Raw genomic sequence first — 20017 nt, 5'->3', positions numbered from 1 at the left:
AAAGCTCGTTCTAAGCAGATACCCCTTGCATAATTTTCTTGTACGTAAATTTTGTCAGCGCAATTAATTCGAGATGTGCCGTTCTCAAAAATACAAATCTGTCTACTAGAATGTCACTAAGTTTCCTTTAAAGTTCTCTGCAAAAATAATGCTGTGGGATATGCACTTTCAATATGTAAACTATATTAATAAAAAATAGCAACGCCAAGAACGAGCTGCGCGACATAAACGAAAGTTGGTAGGGGTGTTTCTGCATGTGATAGATGATGTACGAAGCGTGTTTTTTTTAAGTAAGTACCGTTTTGAAATTTAAAAAAGACGTGCTATGATATCTCAATATCATGCAAGCCTGTACCCTAATCTACCTTTCTACATAAATTCCGTCAATATTGAGGCACTTGTCATAACGTTGTACCACTTTTTGAATACCCTCCTCATAGAAGTCTGTTAACCACTGCATCACCACTGTTTTGACTTCGACATTGCCTTGAAGACACTGACCGCCCAGGTGTTCCTTCAAGTGCAGGAACAGATGGTAGTCACTGGGCGCAAGAGCGGGGCTGTACGGGGGATGATCTAGAGTTTCCCATCGAAAAGATGTTATGAGATCTTTGGTCTGATTCGCCACATGCGCACGGGCATTGTCTTGCAGCAAAACGAAACCCTTGCTCAACTTGCCACGTCTTTTGTTCTGAATTGAACGGCGCAGATTGTGCAATGTCTTACAGTAAGCTGCTGCATTGATTGTCTCATTACGAGGCAGAAATTCCACAAGAAATACTCCTTTTTTGTCCCAAAAAACTGTTCACATGATTTTCCGGACAGAAATTGTTTGCTTAAACTTCACTTTTCTGGGTGAATCTGAATGCTGCCATTCCATGGACTGTTGCTTTGATTCTGGTGTGACGTAGGCCACCCATGTTTCATCGCCCGTAACAATTTGGCTTACGAAATCATCACCGTTGTTGTGGTACCGCTCAAGGAAAGTCAATGCACTGTCTAAACATCTGGTTTTGTGCACATCCATCAACATTTTCAGTACCCAACGTGCGCACAATTTTCGGTAATTCAGGTGCTCGGTCACAATGCCATACAAAACACTATGAGAAACATTAGGAAAGTCATCCCGCAAGGAGGAAATCGTAAAGCATCTGTTTTCTCTCACCTTATTGTCCACTTCCTGCACCAAACTTTCATTAACGACCGAAGGACGCCCACTCCGTTGTTATATCATGCACATCTTTAAATGCTCTCACCCACTTTCCTACAATTCCATCACTCATAATGTTTTCTCCGTAAACTGCTCAGATCTCACGATGAATATCGATCGCTTTTAGGCCTTTAGCACTAAGAAATCTTACAACAGCCCGTACTTCACAGTCGGCGGGACTCACGATTATCGGAGGCATCTTAAACACTCACTACACAACGTAGACAAGGGAGAATCAACCTGTAATGGCGTCAGTGCGTAGACAACAGATGTAGGTACCCAGTGCGCATGCGCAGAACGCCGGCCGCAGCGCTGCGGCCGCGGTGTGGCAAAACGGTACTTACTTAAAAAAACACGCCTCGTATATTTATATTTCTTGTCGGTCGCATAAGAGTGGCGTTAGTAATGCCACTATGCGGATGCAAACCAGGTTTGCTTTACATACACTATGTCGTGAGTGTTAGTTACCTCTGAGATTGGACGTGGTGACATGATGTTAGTCAAGAATGTCTTTATGGTGAAAAAGACGCATTATCAACACGTGACGGAGTTTAAACGACGTCGTGTAATACAGCTACGAGAAGCGGGATGATCCTTCTGCGATACGGCAGAAAGACTTGGCAGCGACATAGCCATTGTATACGATTGCTGGTAGCGGTGATCACGATAGTGTACTGTCGCAAGGAGACTGGTCTACAGACGGCCATGAGGCACTTCTAGAAGGGAAGACTCTCATACTCGGCATATGACTTTGGTGCAGCCGGCCGGAGTGGCCGAGCGGTTCTAGGCGCTACAGACTGGAACCGCGCGACCGCTACCGTCGCAGGTTCGAATCCTGCCTCGGGCATGGATGTGGGTGATGTCCTTACGTTAGTTAGGATTAAGTAGTTCTAAGTTCTAGGGGACTGATGGCCTCAAGTGTTAAGTCCCATAGTGCTCAGAGCCATTTGAACCATTTTTGAACTCTGGTGCATCGTGCTGCATCTGCAGCAGCAATCTGAGCAGCAGTTGGTACCAAGGGACACAGCGAAATGATACAACTCAGTTACTTCAAGGACAGCTCTGAGCCATACGCTCTGTGGCGTACATGTGTAAATCTGGTTATTCGGCCTGTTGTGCAGCCGTTCAGAAAAGCCATTGCCGGGGGTATTTTCAAACACGATAACTCTCGGCTGCATACCGCTGTTGTAACCCAATATACTCTGCAGGGTGTCGATATGCTACCTTGGCCTGTTCGATCACTAGAGCTGTCTCCAGTCGAGCACATATGGGACATCATAGGATGACAACTCCAGCGTCATCCACAAACAGCATTAACCGCCCCTGTATTGGCTGACCAAGTACAGAAGGTATCGAACTCCATCCCACAAACTGACATCGGACACCTGTGCAATGTATGCACGTTTGCAAGCTTGCATTCAACATTCCGGCGATTACACCAGTTATTAATGTACCATAATTTCAAATTTGCAATGGCTTGTGTCTTGTGTGTAATCTTGCAATGTTAATCACTTAAATATGTTACCTAGACACATTCATTCCCGATATTTCATTATACTACGTTAATTATTTGCCGGCCGCGGTGGCCGAGCGGTTCTAGGTGCTTCAGTCCGGAACCGCGCTGCTGCTACGGTCGCAGGTTCGAATCCTGCCTTGGGCATGGATGTGTGTGATGTCCTTAGGGTAGTTAGGTTTAAGTAGTTCTAAGTTTAGGGGACTAATGACCTCAGATGTTAAGTCCCATAGAGCTTCGAGCCATTTGAACAATTTTTTATTATTTGTTGGTGTTGCGTTTTTTTTTTCAGTCTTTTATTCTCCTGGCAGTTTCATACGTGAAGTGTACAAAGTGAACATGATGCGTTGGAAAAAGTTTTTTTGCGAAGCCTCCGTTTTCTTTTTTGCGATTGTATTGCCTGGCTGATGATATGAAAATTGCGAGCGAGGGACTAGAACGGACACGGAAGTTCTCTCCGTAGTTCTAAATACACCACCATATTCTCCTGTTCTTGTTTTGGTTCTACGAATTGGGGTTCCTTATTCCAACAATTTTTGAAGGAGTGATACAAACGGATCCACTATTCTTTTTGTTTAATATTACAATAAGTTAATGTTTTATATCAATATTAGAATATTTTGTATAAGATATGTAGGATATGACATTACATATGAATATGATATAGATACAGTGGAGAAATTAGGAATGAATTGAACATTTATATATTAGGAACTAAAATAAATACAAGCAGAATAGAATGGAATGAACACATTGACAGAATGAGTATCCAAAGATTATCTCTAAATGCCTTAGATACAAACGAAAAAGGGAGAATTCAAGGAAGACAGCGGAAAAGATCAGTATCATAACAGGTAAATACCTAAACAGTTCAATTGTAGAAGAGGAAGAAGAAGAAGAAAGAGGAGAAGGTTCTTATTGCTTTCTTGTGAAGCACTTGACCAGCCGTCACTGTAAACTATGTCATATATGAATTGTGGTTAAGAACGCAGCGCGATCCGCACAGGACGAAACGGAGAAAACGGGCCTGGCTTACTACCACACACCCGTCCGTGAGCGGTCTTCACCATGCCTCGAACTCTTAACTCACATTCGCTTGCCAGGAAACGCAGCGCCGTCGCTCGAAAACACGAGTTCGGAAATACGCACCTGGCCTCGTGGCGTGATTGACGTTATTTTAAAAATCAATTTCTTGAATATGACACTACGTAGACAGCGAAATACGGAAAACTCCTTAATGGCTGCGTATACAGTTAGTGGTAGTAACTATGTCAGCCCTCCCAATAACGAATAAACCAGTCGTGCATTTAGACAGGCTGTTAAAATTCACAAACATAACACGTTTTAATCAGTTATTAAAAGCATTAAATACATCTCCTGTAGATGACACGGTTCTTCAAAAACCAAGCAAGATTTAAACATCAGAAATGTTACAAATACAGTTAGTTAGTTGTCAACACGTCAGTACAAGGGAGAATACGATCTGTACAACTTTGTAGTGAATCTAAATTTGGTACAGAATGAGGGTGAGATATACACTTAATAAATCTGCCCTTGCAAATAACATGTCTCAGAAACTCCAGCATAATATCAAGTTCACATTGAGTTAAGCGGAGTTATTGAACGCAGTTTTCCGAAATTCCTTCACCAGGGAAGACAAATAGAATATTCCAGAATTTGAAACACGAACAGCTGCTAGCATGAGTTTCTTAGAAGTAGATACCTTAGGGGTTGCGAAGCAAATCGCTTGATACGGGCAAGTCTTCAGGTCCAGATTGTATACCGATTAGGTTCCTTTCAGATTACGCTGATACAGTAGCTCCCTACTTAGCAATCATATACAATCGCCTCGCTCACCGATAGATCTGTACCTACAGAATGGAAAATTGCGCAGGTCACACCAGTGTTTAAGAAGGGTAGTAGGAGTAATCCATCGAACTACAGACCTATATCATTGACGTCGGTTTGCAGTAGGGTTTTGGAGCACATACTGTATTCAAACATTATGAACCACCTCGAAGGGAACGATCTATTGATACGTAATCAGCATGGTTTCAGAAAACATCGTTCTTGTGCAACGCAGCTAGCTCTTTATTCACACGAAGTAATGGCCGCTATCGACAGGGGATCTCAAGTTGATTCCGTATTTCTGGATTTCCGGAAAGCTTTTGACACCGTTCCTCACAAGCGACTTCTAATCAAGCTGCGGGCCTATGGTGTATAGTCTCAGTTGTGCGACTGGATTCGTCATTTCCTGTCAGGAAGGTCGCAGTTCGTAGTAAAATTTTGCCGCGATGTTTTGTTGTTCTTTATTTCAGGCACCCCTATTCACAAAACACTGAAGTTTGTATATCTTGTATATCACCACTGAGTCGATTAGCAAACTTACACACAAAATTTGAACCAACTCTTCGAGGATCGTGGGGGAAGGGCGAAATACATCCCTTAATCATTTGACCTGGAATCACCCAAAGGTGACTCGAAAACACATGTAGTGAAGTAATAACTTTCCAAAATTGCTGCCAGATGGCGCTTATATATAGCCATTCGGAAATAGAAGGGAATGCCTGAAAATGACGCTTTTTGAAAAGAATGGTCAGAGCTGCAAGCGAAGCCATAGAAAAGGACCTTCCAGAGACAAGATCCCAAAATTATAAATATTCTGTAATTCATCTACTTCACCTGAAAGGAGAGAGGCAAGACATAAAAAACACTGGATCCACCAGACTCCTCTCCATGATGTGCAATATGTTCACAAAAACTGACACCAAATGCTTTCAAAGAAGCACTGGACCGAAACAACACAGATAGAAGCCGGAAGTTGCGAGATCGGGGCAGTACGGTGGATGAGGAAGGACAGGCCAATGAAGTTTTGTGAGTACCTCTTGGCTGGGCAGAGTTGGATGAAATCTTGTGCTGTCACGGGGATTCAGGAATTCGTTTGTATTTTCGTGGCGTTGAACAAGTTGAAGTCGTTTCCTCAATTTCTTGAGATTATCACAGTACACTTCCTAGTCGACTGCTATACTTTGAGGGAGGACATCAAACAGAACAACCGCTTCAGAGTCCCAGAAGACTGTCGCCATCACTTAAACAGTCGAGTAAAACTGAAGTGATGTCAGGTGTTCCCCAGGTCAGCGTCCTGGGACCTCTGCTGTTCCTGATCTATATAAATGACCTGGGTGACAATCTGAGCAGTTCTCTTAGGTTGTTCGCACATGATGCTGTAATTTACCGTCTAATAAGGTCATCCGAAGACCAATATCAGTTGCAAAGCGATTTAGAAAAGATTGCTGTATGGTGTGGCAGGTGGCAGTTGATGCTAAATAACGAAAAGTGTGAGGTGATCCACATGAGTTACAAAAGAAATCCGTTGGAATTCGATTACTCGATAAATAGTACAATTCTCAAGGCTGTCAATTCAACTAAGTACCTGGTTGTTAAAATTACGAACAACTTCAGTTGGAAAGACCACATAGATAATATTGTGGGGAAGGCGAGCCAAAGGTTGCGTTTCATTGGCAGGACACTTAGAAGATGCAACAAGTCCACTAAAGAGACAGCTTACACTACAAACGTTCGTCCTCTGTTAGAATATTGCTTCGCGGTGTGGGATCCTTACCAGGTGGGATTGACGGAGGACATCGAAACGGTGCAAGAAAGTGCAGCTCGTTTTGTATTATCACGTAATAGGGGAGAGAGCGTGGCAGATATGATACGCGAGTTGGGATGGAAGTCATTAAAGCAAAGACGTTTTTCGTCGCGGAGAGATTTATTTACGAAACTTCAGTCACTAACTTTCTCTTCCGAGTGCGAAAATATTTTGTTGAGCCCAACCTACATAGGTAGGAATGATCATCAAAATAAAATAAGAGAAATCAGAGCTCGAACAGAAAGGTTTAGGTGTTCGTTTTTCCCGCGCGCTGTTCGGGAGTGGAATGGTAGAGAGATAGTATGATTGTGGTTCGATGAACCCTCTGCCAAGCACTTAAATGTGAATTGCAGAGTAATCATGTAGATGTAGATGTAGGCTGTTTCTCCTACTCCATCAAAGAGTTAAGATAAATAATACCCAGTCAACTACAAAATTACAACCATATAAGTAAATTTAGTTTAAAATAGTGCTGTATTTGTCAATCGGCACATTTGACATTGTTAAGTTTGTTGCGAGAATAAAAATGAAACAATGAAGTGACTAAACTGAACACAACATGAAGTCTGTGGCACTGACATCAGGTAGCTAACCACTACAGTAGCCCTCGTTGCTCCGACAATACTGGCAGCGAAACGTCAGTCAGTCGAAAACACTCACTTCGCAATCAAAAACTAGAAAATTAACCCGAAGAATACGAACGCACGCTTTTCTTACATGAGAGTTTTGTTACAATGCAAACGGAGACTAGTTTTGAAATTCATTCGTGTCGTTTGTAGAACAAACCCACACGCACTACTGACAGACTGAGCGATACTGCAACCAAGACAGATAAACAAGTGAGGCGGCACCAACAGCGCATGCGCAGTGAAGATCAAGGTCGGCCGTTCGCGGAAGGTCTCAGACTGCGTGAGTCTCATAGATATACGCTGACTGCCAGGTTCTATTACGGACATGAATGTGCGAATGGACCCTACGGTTAAGTTGACAAAGAGAGAGAGAGAGAGAGAGAGAGAGAGAGAGAGAGAGAGAGCTGCTACACTCACCCGTTCGCTGCTGCAGCTCGTGTGCATCTCCCGATAGTATGAATGAGGCATACCGTTAAACTGGGAGGGAGAGTTGGGAGGGAGGGAGGGAGGGAGGGAGTGAGAGAGAGAGAGAGAGAGAGAGAAACGACGCCAGAGCGCTGCTACACTCACCTGCCTTTTGCCTCAACTCCAACTCCTTCCGTCTCACCTCACCATCTGTATATAAGAAGTGGGCCGCCTTGACTGATAATCAACGGGGCAAATTATCTGTGAAAGTTTGGCTCCGGCGGAGAATTCCTGAGTCATCTGTTGTCAGCAGAAGAGCTGTGTGTCCGAGAGGAAAGTGCACCGTCGTAGTGGCTAAGGTAAAATCGAAGCTACTACGCTTGTGACGGATCTATCTATGGCAGTGAGTCATAAGATATGTCAATAGCTCCGGTGACATCATTCTTCTTATCGTATATGATCAGATAGTTTCATGTTCCATGGATCGGGTGGAGGATTTATTATGATTTTGTACGTAGAGACACTTAATATTCATATTATACAGTCATACATAAATACAGCTATGTGCTGAACATTTAGTGCTTTTTTAACTTTTTCCCAAAGTAAATTAGTAATTCCTATGCACCACCTCTTACGTGCGATGAAACTAGGAATTATCCTACAAAGTAGAAGAAGGTGTCAAGGAGAAGTTTTTTCAACATTTTATTCACATTTTGCTGTCTGTCAGACATTTTATATTACAGAGTAGGTAATCAAAAATTTTGGTGTAGTTCTTAAAGTCAACTTTAATATGGAGTAACGAATGTCATTTTTGCGTCCAGTGTTGTAACTGTGCACATAATTGTTTCTATTCAACTATGGTGAATTATTTACAACGAAGTTCACGAGGGAATACGAATAATGAGACGCGGTTGTCAAAATGCCTAAATACGTTCTGCAAGATGCTCGTGTGTCGGCACCATATATTACTCTTACAGCATGTTTTTTGGCATTGAAAACTTCCTTTCTTAAAGACAAGTTATTCCAGAATATTATTCCATACATTATTAACTAAAATTACGCGAAGTACACTCCTGGAAATTGAAATAAGAACACCGTGAATTCATTGTCCCAGGAAGGGAAAACTTTATTGACACATTCCTGGGGTCAGATACATCACATGATCACACTGACAGAACCACAGGCACATAGACACAGGCAACAGAGCATGCACAATGTCGGCACTAGTACAGTGTATATCCACCTTTCGCAGCAATGCAGGCTGCTATTCTCCCATGGAGACGATCGTAGAGATGCTGGATGTAGTCCTGTGGAACGGCTTGCCATGCCATTTCCACCTGGCGCCTCAGTTGGACCAGCGTTCGTGCTGGACGTGCAGACCGCGTGAGACGACGCTTCATCCAGTCCCAAACATGCTCAATGGGGGACAGATCCGGAGATCTTGCTGGCCAGGGTAGTTGACTTACACCTTCTAGAGCACGTTGGGTGGCACGGGATACATGCGGACGTGCATTGTCCTGTTGGAACAGCAAGTTCCCTTGCCGGTCTAGGAATGGTAGAACGATGGGTTCGATGACGGTTTGGATGTACCGTGCACTATTCAGTGTCCCCTCGACGATCACCAGTGGTGTACGGCCAGTGTAGGAGATCGCTCCCCACACCATGATGCCGGGTGTTGGCCCTGTGTGCCTCGGTCGTATGCAGTCCTGATTGTGGCGCTCACCTGCACGGCGCCAAACATGCATACGACCATCATTGGCACCAAGGCAGAAGCGACTCTCATCGCTGAAGACGACACGTCTCCATTCGTCCCTCCATTCACGCCTGTCGCGACACCACTGGAGGCGGGCTGCACGATGTTGGGGCGTGAGCGGAAGACGGCCTAACGGTGTGCGGAACCGTAGCCCAGCTTCATGGAGACGGTTGCGAATGGTCCTCGCCGATACCCCAGGAGCAACAGTGTCCCTAATTTGCTGGGAAGTGGCGGTGCGGTCCCCTACGGCACTGTGTAGGATCCTACGGTCTTGGCGTGCATCCGTGCGTCGCTGCGGTCCGGTCCCAGGTCGACGGGCACGTGCACCTTCCGCCTACCACTGGCGACAACATCGATGTACTATGGAGACCTCACGCCCCACGTGTTGAGCAATTCGGCGGTACGTCCACCCGGCCTCCCGCATGCCCACTGTACGCCCTCGCTCAAAGTCCGTCAACTGCACATACGGTTCACGTCCACGCTGTCGCGGCATGCTACCAGTGTTAAAGACTGCGATGGAGCTCCGTATGCCACGGCAAACTGGCTGACACTGACGGCGGCGGTGCACAAATGCTGCGCAGCTAGCGCCATTCGACGGCCAACACCGCGGTTCCTGGTGTGTCCGCTGTGCCGTGCGTGTGATCATTGCTTGTACAGCCCTCTCGCAGTGTCCGGAGCAAGTATGGTGGGTCTGACACACCGGTGTCAATGTGTTCTTTTTTCCATTTCCAGGAGTGTATATTAACTTATTGATTTTTTTCCCTCAAGGGTAGCAATCTTTCGAAGTGCAAATCTGGTTTAACTGAGTGCTTTTTCCAATTTAAATTAGTTTAAATTCTCATCATTATGGAGACTAAACTTTTGAAATTTCCTCCTCACTTATTATTTCCTCACCATTAGTTGTATTATTGTCGGTGCTGTACCTATAAATATGCGGAACTGAATATTTTGTGTCCCTCTGGATATGAAAGAGAGACAACCTGTTGAAAACTGGTCAATAATACTTCCGAGTACATTAATATTTCTTTCGTTGTTAATGTGTGTTTAACTGCTACCGGGCCGGCCGAAGTGGCCGTGCGGTTATAGGCGCTGCAGTCTGGAACCGCGAGACCACTACGGTCGCAGGTTCGAATCCTGCCTCGGGCATGGATGTGTGTGATGTCCTTAGGTTAGTTAGGTTTAACTAGTTCTAAGTTCTAGGGGACTAATGACCTCAGCAGTTGAGTCCCATAGTGCTCAGAGCCATTTGAACCATTTTTTGAACTGCTACGGTCGCAGGTTCGGATCCTGCCTCGGGCATGGATGTGTGTGATGTCCTTAGGTTAGTTAGGTTTAAGTAGTTCTAAGTTCTAGGGGACTGATGACCTCAGATGTAAAGTCCCATAGTGCTCAGAGCCATTTGAACCATTTTTGAATGTGTGTTTACATTTATTTACAGTACGGTACTACTGTAATCTTCAAAAATAATTAATTCTGCTTGTTGTGTGTTAGATGGGAGGTTGTTTATAAACGAGAATATCAGAAACATCAGTCAGAGGAGGAAGGGAAAAGATGCTCCGCTCAGTGAATGTGTGATACGCACTGGGTCTTGAATTCAAAAAATGGTTCAAATGGCTCTAAGCACTATGGGACTTAACATCTGAGGTCATCAGTCCCCTAGGCTTAGAACTACTTAAATCTAAATAACCTAAGGACATCACACACATCCATGCCCGAGGCAGGATTCGTACCTGCGACCGTAGCAGCAGCGCGGTTCTGGACTGAAGCGCGTAGAACCGCTCGGTCACAGCGGCCGACAAATAACTAACGTAGTATAATGAAATTGAATTAACAGCAAGTTTTAATCACTGCAGTGTATTGAGGCGTGACGAATATTTAGCAACTCATTATATTTGGATGTAGTTCATTCTACGGACAATAATGTGTGATGTGACCTTCAGAAAAAGTGCACATATATTGGTACTAAATAGTTTAAGGAGACGAGGTCATAAGAGAAGAATTGCAGGAAGTAGGAGTAATTTCTATAGCTCTCCACTCTAAGTCTGATAAGAACACGAGGTGCTCAAAAATGGATCAAATGGCTCTAAGCACTGTGGGACTTAACATCTGAGGTCATCAGTCCCCTAGACTTAGAACTACTTAAACGTAAGTAACCTAAGGACATCACACACGTCCATGTCCGAGGCAGGATTCGAACCTGCGACCGTAGCAGCAGCATGGTTCCGGACTGAAGCGCCTAGAACCGCTCGGCCACATCGGCCGGCCACGAGGTGGCGCGCTCGTGCGATTACTCCACTGTGGTGTTCATTTCTAAAGCTGTTCAGTTCACTGTGTTGTTTCGGTCCAGTGCTTCTTTGAAAGCATTTGGTGTCAGTTTTTGTGAACATATTGCACATCATGGAGAGGAGTCTGGTGGATCCAGTGTTTTTTATGTCTTGCCTCTCTCCTTTCAGGTGAAGTAGATGAATTACAGAATATTTATAATTTTGGGGTCTTGTCTCTGGAAGGTCCTTTTCTATGGCTTCGCTTGCAGCTCTGACCATTCTTTTCAAAAAGCGTCATTTTCAGGCATTCCCTTCTATTTCTGAATGGCTATATATACGCGCCATCTGGCAGCAATTTTGGAAAGTTATTACTTCACTACATGTGTTTTCGAGTCACCTTTGGGTGATTCCAGGTCAAATGATTAAGGGATGTATTTCGCCCTTCCCCCACGATCCTCGAAGAGTTGGTTCAAATTTTGTGTGTAAGTTTGCTAATCGACTCAGTGGTGATATACAAGATATACAAACTTCAGTGTTTTGTGAATAGGGGTGCCTGAAATAAAGAACAACAAAACATCGCGGCAAAATTTCAGAATTTATGGCAGTATATGAGTTACTGTATACCACTGAATAATTATGACAATTACGTAAAAGCTTCCAACCTTAGCACGCTTCTATAACAGTTAATGTTGTGCATTCTGCATAGATTTTATATCGCTTGATTCATTCTTTCTGGGCCAAGCGACACTAAAAATGGTCAGTAAATTTTTTTATGATGCCATGTCTCCCAAGCTTAAATACGAGGGGCGTTCAATAAGCAATGAAACACATTTTTTCAATTGAAAAAATGCACATTTTGTTGTGGGACCTGATGGAATATTCCCACTTCGTCCTTCATAGTTTCGTGAAGTTCCAATAGGTGGGGGCGTTGTAAGCAGCCCTCAAAATGACGTCTTTACGGAGTTGCGTTCCAAGCAGAGATCTGTCACAGATTTTTTTTTTTTTTTTTTACGGAAAACCAAAGCACCACTGATATTCATGGGCGGAGACCTGGCAGTGAACAAAAGCACGGTGAGTCGTTGGGCGACGCGCCTGTTATTATCGCATCTCCTGCGTGCGAGCCATTTGCACACAGCTGCGACTCTGCAGTGTTTTAACGTCCGGACACCTTCATTCCAGGTGATCGACGGATCACAATCAAACACTTTGCTGCACAACTGGACGTCTCTATTTGTGCTGTTGACACACTCGTCCACCAGTTGGGATACTCAAAGGTGTGTGCCCGCTGGATTCCTTGCCCCCCCCCCCCCCCCCTACAGAAGACCATAAAGAGCAACCAAGGATCGTATGTGAGGAATTGCTTGCGCGTTACGAGGCTGAACGTAAAGATTTTTTGTCGAATATCGCAAAGATGATGGGCTCATCACTTCGAACCGTAATGGGGCCACACCATCTCTCCTCCGAAGAAGAAGTTCAACGCCGCACCCTCAACTGTTTAAGTGATGGCGACAGTCTTCTGGGACTCTGAAGCGGTTGTTCTGTTTGATGTACTCCCTCAAAGTATAGCAGTCGACTAGGAAGTGTACTGTGATAATGTCAAGAAATTGAGGAAACGACTTCAAGTTGTTCAACGCCACGAAAATACAAACGAATTCCTGAATTCCCGTGACAGCACAAGATTTCATCCAACTCTGCCCAGCCAAGAGGTGCTCACAAAACTTCATTAGCCTGTCCTTCCTCATCCACCGTACTGCCCCGATCTCGCAACTTCCGACTTCTATCTGTATGGCCCAATGAAGGATTAACTCCGAGGGAAGCAGTACGGCCGGCCAGAGTGGCCGAGCGGTTAAAGGCGCTACAGTCTGGAACCGCACGACCGCTACGGTCGCAGGTTCGAATCCTGCCTCGGGCATGGATGTGTGTGATATCCTTAGGTTAGTTAGGTTTAAGTAGTTCTAAGTTCTAGGGGACTTATGACGCCAGCAGTTGAGTCCCATAGTGCTCAGAGCCATTTGAACCATTTTTTTGAAGCAGATGCTTGGGGTTATGGGTGCAACACGGCATTCGATCCGACGTTGACCAGTAGAATGGTAGGCATACATGCCCTGCCAGTAAGATCGCACAAAGCCGTCGCACTGAACGTTGGAAAATAAGGTTTTGTAGCCAAAAGAGGGGAGAATAATGTGGTATATTGGAATCCCGAATAAAACTAACCTGTTTTCGGGAAAAAATGTATTGCATTCCGTACTGAACGGCCCTCGTATCTTGGTCTCCTCACGTACTTGGCTTAGACGGGTTCCCTGTTGCGGTCTTGTTCTCTAATAGCTGGTTCATAACACATGCAACACCTCATTTGGTTGTTGTGCGCTCGACTACCTGCATTACTTATCACTTTTAGTTTTATAATTTTTAAAATAAATGGGAGAGAAAGTAACCGAAAGGTACCATTTGCTGCAAAAACAATGACATAAAAATTCTTGTAACTTAAAGTGACACCTATCCAGACTTAAATTAACTACCATTTTAAAGAGCATTCCTTTCTCTGTAACATACCTACGATTGAGCTTCTCTCTGAAAAACCACAATTTTTCACGAAAGTTTGTCATTCATAACACTATTTCGGAGTACCATTTCCTAAGATCACCCAATTTGCTGTAATGTGGTGTAAATGCACGCATAAACTTAGTATCGCTTGAATGTAAAATGAAACATGAAGCTTTTTTTGTAATTTTCAGCTTTTTAGAACAGTACAGTACAAGCAAAAAGTAATCGAATTTTATAAAAATGTACTCAAATTTTGTTTGGCTTTAGACAGTAAAGTTTGGAGACGTAGTTTTCTTTGACAGTGCCGAGCAGATCGAATGTACAGAGTCCGCCAGAAAAATCTATACACTCTTTGTCAGGCTCTATCGAGATATCGATATTCTCAAATGTTCAAATGTGTGTGAAATCTTATGGGACTTAACTGCTAAGGTCATCAGTCCCTGAGCTTACACACTACTTAACCTAAATTATCCTAAGGACAAACACACACACCCATGCCCGAGGGAGGACTCGAACCTCCGCCGGGACCAGCCGCACAGTCCATGACTGCAGCGCCTTAGACCGCTCGGTATCGATATTGTCATTCGATTTGAGTTACGAGTGTGTTGTAGTATGGTATTGGCTCAACAGATGTTAGTCTTTCCATCTCGGTATTGAGAAAACAAGATGGCTAGAGCACACTTGACATTCGAGTATCGAAAATGTATTGCGAAGTCGTTTTTCAAATTTGATAATGCCGTTGAAATGCAATGTCAATGGAGACGGGAGTTTGAAACAGAACCGCCAACCCGCCTAACAATTAAATGCATAATTGACAAGTTTCAATTGCATGGAACGATTTGTGATATTTACAAAGTAAGATCAGGAAGGCAGCGTACAGCTACAAGTCCTGCGTCGTCGGCTCTCGTGCTGGAAACGTTTGTTAATTCTCCACAGAAGTCTGCTACGCAATGTGCACGTGAATTGGGGGTTAGCAGTACAAGTGTTCGAAGAATTCTGAAAGCTGCAAAGTGGACAGTTTACATTCCACAATTACTGCACACTATTAATGGTGATGATCCTGATTGCCGAATGCAATTTTGCGAATGCTACCAAAAAATGCTAACTGATGACGAACAATTTGTGACGAAGGTAGTGTGGAGTGACGAGGCACAATTTCATCTTAATGGAACTGTGAATTGGCATAACAGTGTGTACTTGACACCGGAAAATCCGTATGTTTATGTGGATAAAGCGGTCAGTGCACTAGGGGTTCATGTGTGGTGTGGATTATCATCCAGGGGCTTAGTAGGACCTTTTTTCTTCGATGCTACTGTCACTGGAGAAGTGTACCTGGAAATGTTACGCGCATCGGTTTTGAAAGGTATACGTCCGCTTTATGGAGCTGATGAAGAGGTCTTCTACCAACAGGACAGGGCGCCACTACACTACCGCCTAGACGTACGAGCTTCCCTGGATGAGAATTTTCCGGGGCATAGGATGGGCGAAGAGGGCCCATTGAGCTCCCTCCACGGTCGCCAGATCTAGCACCTATGGACTTTTATTTGTGGGGAACTGTAAAAGGTCGACGTAAGCCACGCAAGCTGGAGGAACTTCGCCAGGAGCTTACAGTGACATGTGCAGCGGTCTCCACTGTAACATTGACTGACATAGTTGCGGCGACAGCTCGTCGCTCTGTTATGTGTATAGCCGCCAACGGTGAACGTTTTGAACATTTAAAGTAACCACGTGCTAAACTGAAGGTTGTACAACATGTGTGATCAATTATTAAATGTAAAATAAACACACAAGTAATACCTTTCGTTCCTTAAAGTGTGTATTCATTTTTCTGGCGGAGTCTGTATTTAATGTAAGACATCGTGGAAGCACCTAAAACTATTGTAACGAATATTTAAGGGAGAGTTTCCAAAGTTGGGCCGTTGCCTAAGTTGTGCCACCTTCGTATTGTGCTTTGTGTTGCTAATTTAAACCTTCAAGTGGCTGTACTGGAGAGAAATGTTCTCAAGGTCGCGTGACACAGTGGTCAGTCGACTGTAGCCATGGAGCAAAAAATGGTTGCCATTGTTATATTCTCTCCGTTTTCGTTAAAAGTGTTGCGCAACAAACCTTAAGCAGTTTTACACAGTACGAGTAACAAGTAAGTTATCTGCAAACTAATCCATGACTGCCTTTTGTTAATTAATAACTAGACATTGCAAAACTAGAGTTTAATTTAGTGCATTCCTGTAGTTTTTCCTTTTCTTTTACGGCGGCCATTTGCCGAAGTCGAACTAACGCGTGTTTCCTAATCTGAACCGGTCTATTTTAGAAAACACTCATAACAATTAATTTTGAAATGCACTTTTACAATAAGTGATAGGAAGGTGATAAGTTTTTAGCTTCTCAAGGAGGATGCATGGGAAATAGAAGATGAACGTCACCGTGGCAGCAGACAGAAACTGTGACTATTGATTTAATGAGTGTGCTCGTGTGTATGGTAAACACACATGCTGATAGTAAACACACATTCGGAAGACAGTAAACTTCTACGTCTGAAATGGAAAAAAACTCGCAAACCACTTCCTATTACTTGAAGGGAGTTTTTCGGGTATACCATCAAAGATATTCATAAACTTGCATTTACGTAGCAAAGATATGTGAGCTACTTCATTGTTTCAACAAAGAGAAGGAAATGACGAGGAAAAAGTGGTTTTACTCATGAGATGAAATCTACAACTTTCCCCCTGTCAGCCAGAAGGAAGGTCAATGGTAGGAGTTGAGGGGTTTAATGGAGAGAATGTGAATCAATTTTTCGAAAAAGACAGCTGAAAGTCGTCGTGCAAAGAAGCAAGAACCAATTGTCGTGCATCACGTAATATTACAGTCATGTGGGCACACCACCGACAGATCTCAGCCACTTGATGTTTCGTTCTGTGCACCTCGTCAAACCTTTCTCATTCAAGCCCAGAACAAATGGTTGCTGAAAACGTAGGTGAAACTATAACACAGATTCAGATATCTGGACTGTTGAACGAAACCCATGGCCTACCAACAACAACTGGAACCGCAGAGAGTGCCTTCTGTCCAGCAGGAATTTGGACTGTGAATATGAACGCGTTTTCAGATCACAATTTTTCTCCAGCAGAGTGTTTCAAAATTGATCATAGTTTCCAAGAGAAATTCATCTCTAGAAACAGTGGAAGCCAGGAATCTTCTTCAGAAAACATTTTAAGTGATGACCAGCGTACGGCACTTAAAACAATGTTCAGGAAGGTTGTGAACAAGGTGTTACTCCCTCCAGATTCAAGCAGGGTGGGACAAATAAAAGTGGCCCGGGCAAGTGGATACGATTGGACGTGAATATATGCATATAACCACACCAACTAACTTCCAACAGGATGGGGCAACTGCCCATACAGCCGGCCGAACCGTAGACCACGTTTACACAATCTTCACACCTAACAGGGGTGTTAGCAGAGGTCAGCCTGGTCGCCGTCCTAGCTAGCCAACAAGATCACCTGATATGTCAGTGTGCGATTATCTTGGGCGTGGAGCGCTCAAGTGTAAGGTGTACTGCAACAACCCTCATAGTCTTCAAGAACTGCAGGAGAACATTTCGGATGAAACTGCAGAAATTCCAGCAGTCCAGCTTCGGTCCGTCCACAGCAATTGCTGACCAGAGCTCAAAAGTGCCAAGAGACGAGTGGGGGTCACTATAAACATCTGCTGTAGTCAGGTTAGTGCTGTATTTCCTTTCATCTTACTAGTGATGAATACTACAAAAATATTGGTTTTGTGTAATATGGCATAATTACCTAAATATCTTGTATGTCTAATAAATGTGTTGAAATACAACTTCTTTAAAGTATTAGAGTTTTTATTTATCTTTTACTCACAGTTTTACGATTGGTCCAGCTTTATGTAAATGGTCTAACTACCTAATTATCAGGTGGCTAATAAATGTGTCGAAATACAAGTTCTTTAAAATATTACAGTTTTTGTTTATTTTTTACTCATAGTTTTGCCACAAGTCCAAGTCAAGCAACTGAAGGTCCAAATTAAACTACTTGTTTTCTAATATTCGGAACATTTGTATACTTCTAAATTTTAAATTATATGCCTTTAAGTTACGTCTTTATTCATAATGTAATACCGGGTGATGCAAGTGTATAACATGCATATTGTTTTACAGTATTTTCCGTTTCAAATAAATATATAACAAAGGCTTGGGGGTAGCAAAATATAAAAGTGGTCCAATGTAGGCAAACTTCCCCTGTTTTCAGAAAAATATTCTCAGCAAGCGACCATCTTCAGGTCACAAATTAACAGACGCTGTAGATACAATAAGAAAGGTTAACTCTTAATACTGGCCTACCACCAAGCTGTTTCAAGATACATTACCAACCAATATGGTTTACTTGGAGACCACATCCCTTCGTATTCTGAGCATGGAATTCCATACTGAATTTGCTCGACCTTCCTGACTCTGGGTTTGAAGCAAGTATACATGGACTGTTATCAAAATCATTGAAACTGAAATAAAAATTGCTGTCTTTATAGCATGAGTTATCCCTCTCCGCTAACACAGAATAGGTGGAAAGCAAGTTGGTGGTTGCATGCAAGACAGTCCACACAACTGTCGTGTATGTAGTGTAAACACTGTTAGCTGATATCCTGGATATCTGTGACGCCCACTACGTTTGAGATATAACCAACCTACAGCCTGGTTCAACCCATGCGCAGGTACTGGGTCTCTTATTAAATGTGGTTATGTGGGATGAAGGAAAACCAAAAAACTACTAAGGTTTCCAGTCTCACAGTTTTATTTGCTTAATTTCGATTAAGATAACAAGGTGACATGGTAGCAGCGTATGCTAAAAGTGTGGGCCACCATCCTTGAACGACACGTATCAGTTGCTTAGCACTTTGCTTTACCAGTTTCTTGTTTCCCCTCTGCTTGCTAGAGAAAAAAAGTCTGCTGTTTAAAGTACCACCACAGAACTACCTGGGAGACACTTCATATGACACAAAATATGGAATCTGTGTTTTGTAGTAGAAATTTTGCATTTGTGTATGTCTGCCTTAGGACTGCAAACATCGGCTGGTATATCCTCTCGCATGATGCAGACAACACTGGAATGGGCTGTCTAGCCCCCGGCCTATTTACATCTCAGGAATAAAAGGCAGAAAAACCCACAGTGTAAACAGCTAGCACTAACTACAAAGCCGATCTTTTTTTATTATTTTTTGGATGATGCCTCCCAATACATGGTATAAGAACCTTGCTTCAAGTCCAGGGATGAAAAGTTCCAAGCAATTTAAACGTGTGACTCCCTTTTTAAAACGCAAGAGCAGTGTAGTCATGGCGACGTCATACCATTTGCTAACGTGTCTCATTGTCTCATTAACATTTGCCTACGTGCCAATTTTTCTTGATATATCGTGAGCGGTTTCCAATTTATAGTTCAATAACACATCTCAGGGAACCATTCTTCACAGGCCATAGCTCCTTGAAACATCTCTTTAGACCCTATGTTGTACGAGGGTTATTCGGAAAGTAAGGAAAGATCGGTTGCGAAATGCAAAATACAGTGAAAATCTGATGAAGCTTAGCACAGATGCGTTGGGCACTGTGTCTAGTACGCCCGTCGATCGCATCGTGTCGCTCTTTTCAGTTCTGAGTCCACAGTGAGAACTTAAAGATGGCTACAAATTAGCGCCTCCCGCCAAGTATGAGGGCCTGGCGAAAGATGTCGCCTGAAGCTCTGCAATCCACATAACATAACTGTCATGCAGTTCGTTCCACACGACAATTATCGGCCGCACTCTGCAGGGGCAATAAAGATGCTCCTGCATCATTTTCGATGGGAAGTGATTGATCACCCATAATACAGAAAGTAATTGGCTACCCATGTGGTTCATCTCTGCTCAAATAAACCGCTGGCTATGAAGCCAATATTTTGACACACCAGACAACGAGCGGCAGTCCAGAGTAGAAACTTGTCGAAAACCACTGGCGGCTGTCTTCTATAACGAGGGAATTGAAAAGTTGGTACAACGCCACGACA

General features: G+C 43.5%; 1 protein-coding gene across 2 annotated transcripts in view; it reads right to left on the bottom strand.

Annotated features, from left to right (window-relative positions):
• LOC124798468 (cytochrome P450 6k1-like) overlaps positions 1-7468 on the bottom strand; it is a 103099-nt gene extending 95631 nt beyond the window's left edge. Inside the window, exon 1 of one of the 2 annotated variants that reach the window (XM_047261898.1) lies at positions 7422-7468. The gene's annotated coding sequence lies outside the window, so the exon portion shown is untranslated. Of the gene's footprint in view, positions 1-6954; positions 7061-7421 lie in introns of those variants that run through there. The other variant, XM_047261899.1, reaches the window with a different exon arrangement.
• Positions 7469-20017: the final 12549 nt, after the last annotated feature.

Source organism: Schistocerca piceifrons, chromosome 5 (assembly GCF_021461385.2).
Source record: "Schistocerca piceifrons isolate TAMUIC-IGC-003096 chromosome 5, iqSchPice1.1, whole genome shotgun sequence".
In the NCBI taxonomy this organism is placed as follows: Eukaryota; Metazoa; Arthropoda; class Insecta; order Orthoptera; family Acrididae; genus Schistocerca; species Schistocerca piceifrons.
This window is presented reverse-complemented; position numbering and strand designations above follow the sequence as displayed.